A 3,840-nucleotide genomic window follows, 5' to 3' on the forward strand; every position below is an offset into this window, starting at 1 on the left:
TTCTTTTGTGAGTGAGTCTGTTTTAAGTGATTTTTATTAGGATTCTGGGAAAAATGTAGGTAGTGTGCCATGGTACATGATAATGCAACCATAGGAACAAAAAGACTATGCAACTTTTACCACCAAAAATGCGAACAGATAAAAATACCAAAATGATATATGTCAGTTATTTAAAAAGTCTGTAGCTTAAATGGCTCCTCTTGTTAATTCCTAGAAGAGATTAGCTCTTCCCTTCTAAGGCCTTCTTGCTCTTTTCATTGCCCATATGTGTGCTTATAGTTAAGATGCAATTGCACCTGTCAGGAGCAGATCTAGGATTTCCAAAAGGTGGGGGAGGGGGGTAGGTGCCAAGCTAGGGGCATGTATTTTTTCCCAGTGTGTGGCCATAATCCCTTGCCACCACCGCAGTACTAGTGCAGCTACCACCGGGGCTAAGAAAAGGTGGCAACTGGTTGATGCAGCTAGTACAAACTACAAAGCACATTCAGCAGTATGCTCTATCTGTAGGGGGGTCTGGGGGCATATGCCCAACAGGAAGATTTAGTCTTCTGAGATTGAATTTGGTATAGTTTTGACTGAGTAAACATAAGCATTGTGAGCCATTTTACGTGTAAAATCACTATAATTCTGTGAATGCAATCCCACTAGCATGTGGGAAGGCTTATAACCTGTGAATACATGCAGTGAGTCAGAAACATGTAACCCTAAACTAGCAGTGGTAATACTAGCTGCCATATTAAGGGCACAGCATTAATGCTGCAGTATGGTTTGAGTTCAAAGTTATTAGCCTAAACCGATACTAGTTACACTAAAAATGAACTATAACCAGCAATATTAATACTGAATCTGTGCCTTCAAGGTGTTTTCAATTCAAGGGAAGGCAATTAGTTATGGGGGAATTTCTTGATTCTTACTGTGGTTATCATAAAGCATCTCTTTTGGAAAGTTTGGTAAGGGAATAGTACGTATTTAATAGTTATACCATGGCCACAAGGGATTTGCCTGATATTATATGCCCAAGCCCGAGGGCCGCAGACCCGAGGGCACGGACATATATATCATGCAAATCCCGAGTGGCCATGGTATAAGTAATATATACCACTCTGGTATGCCCACCTAATAGGTGAAGAAGACAAACCTACATTCACCACATTATTTTATACAGAGGTTTGCAAACATCGATTGTGGGTTTAAATTGTGGGCACAAAAAAGAAATGATTGTGGGTTTCACTGGTTGTAGTGGTACCATTTAAAACCAAATGTACCACTTTGACACCTCAGATCAAAGGAAACCACAGAGTTATATAATCACATATTGCCCTGACCACAGGGCAATAATCTAGATATCGCCCTGTGGTTAGGGCGATATCATGATATAGCCCTGACCACAACTGCCTTTGATGCTGAGGCAGTTACAAAGCATCGGTTCCCTTTGATTATTTATAGAGTTTAAAGTTTTGCATTGTGGGTTTGAATTAGAGCTGCTATAAAGTTTTGCATTGTGGGTTTGAGTTAAACATGTTTTAGTTAGGGGCATTGTTGTGAAGCAAAAAAGAATTGAGTGAGTCAGCATTGCATAGTTCATTTACTAAGCAGCACTAAATAATCATTTTGCAATGTGGGATTGTTTTTCTACAGAATACATTTCAACTGCATGAAAAGATGCCTCAAACATTCCCAGCCTATATGTCTAAGTGTATATTTTAGCACCTTTGGTTACTTTATTCATCTACAAAGTGGTTATTTGGTTTAAAATGGTATCAGTACAACCAGTGAAACCCACAATCATTTCTTTTTTGTGTCCACAATTTAAACCCACAATTGATGTTTGCAAACCTCTGTATAAAAGTAATGTGGTAAATGCAGGTTTGTCTTCCTTCATCTATTAGGTGAGCATACCAGAGTGGTATATATTACTTATACCATGGCCACAAGGGATTTGCCTGATTTATATGCTCAAGCCCGAGGGCCTGCCATGGATTTGCCTGATATATATGCCCAAGCCCGAGGGCCGCAGGCCCTTGGACTTGGGAATATATATCAGGCAAATCCCTTGTGGCCATAGTATAAGTAATATATACCACTCTGGTATACTCACCTTTCAAATGAAACATGCATGGATGTATACGGTGATTTTGTTTTGCTCTAAATTTATAAAATGTGTGGAGCTTGATCAAGCGGTAACTTTGAGGATGAAGACCCCAGATTGTGAACCCTCTTAACTTTATACGCAGATGCTTAAAATTTTAGTAGAATTTAGTTGCAAAAGGAAGCATTTCAATCCAAGCATCAAGCTTGTATCTAATTACCCACTAAGCTATGCACTACACATGATTAAACCAAAAGAAGTTATTTCCTTTCAAAAAAGAATTGATGTATTATGATTAACAGTACATAATATGTAGCTATAGTTTTAAATAATTGGTTACAGTTTTAAATAATTGGTATGTCAGGATGATACATATGGTTAGACAGCAATTCGCAACTGCACATGTACAGGAAAAGAAGAAAAGATATAATTATTATATAGGCTCAATTCCAATTTGCTTACTAGTCTTTGTTCCTTATAGAATAGAAGAGTTTTAGTGATGGATGTTCTATAAGAGTACCGGTATTTAGATTATAGCAGCTTCGTAGCTGATATAATTTTGACACCTTTTGTCAATTCCTTGAAGCTCTGTTCTTTTAATCTTTTCATTGCCCATGTGTGCCTGTGCTGTAGCGCAGTTTTCTATTACCCTTAAGCTTCTGGCTAGTACATGGTAAAATTCAGGAGGGGGATGCTCCCTAAATCTGCCCTTGATTCATGCACCTCCTGTAAATGCACCAATCTAGATGGCTACACTAAGGCTTCAGCCTCTGACATAGATGCCGTGGTGACAACATGCAAGCTTGTAGCTATCCAAAAGCCTTCGTGATTGATTCAGTGTTTACTTTTTAAAATATGACTCGGAAAAAATCAAATTCGCGTTGGAACAAGCATATATCACCAAGCCATCGAGCTAACAAATGTTTCTCTATAGTTACTTCTCTATAGCTACGAGCTATTTTTAATGAGACGATTTTTAAAATGAAGTAGTTAATGAACCGAAAGGTTTTTATTTTTGCGTCTAGTAGTTTCCCTGAGCATTTGACTTTAGAGAACGCGCCCAGTAGTTGCCCCAAGCATTCGATCTTTTAGTTTTACTGTCGGTTCAATAGCGAGTCCGGCTTAGGGATCTGCAATACATATCGATACGGCAATATATCAATACAGCAAATAAGTATCACGATACGATACTGTACTTGGAAAATATCAATATATCGAAGTTTTCTATCAGAACAGTCAGTGAATGCTATAATACTGTAAAAGTGATCAAATCAAAAGCCTCTCTATTTACCTGTGCTGTATTAAAACGGAACGTAACGAGAAGCCATACAAATACACATGTATAAGTGCTGCTGTTATGGCTAAAATATTTATACCCGGATCTTCTAAAAACAGTAGCTGTTACACTTCAAGTATTAAAACTGCACCACTAATCAGTTGTATATACTAGCCATCTTGACAACTCATCCAAATTCGGACAAGCCTTTGTGGGAGCGTGTGTTAAAATGTTTGTGGTAGCTAATTGTCTGGGTGGTGTAATAGAGGCAGGTATCCAGGTAGAGATGTACTTTTTAACAGCAACTCTGTTTTCTATACTAAAAATCATATCAGAACACACTAGCTATTTCAGGGCCGGAGGAGGGAAAATTGAGTTGGTCAGGCCATTGACTATAATGTTGAAATTGCTACTATATACATGCCAATGAGAGAGGAGCTGTTGCACAGTGTGCAAAGCACACTCTGCGAAGTGC

This window comes from Dysidea avara, chromosome 9, assembly GCF_963678975.1.
Source record: "Dysidea avara chromosome 9, odDysAvar1.4, whole genome shotgun sequence".
Taxonomy (NCBI): Eukaryota; Metazoa; Porifera; class Demospongiae; order Dictyoceratida; family Dysideidae; genus Dysidea; species Dysidea avara.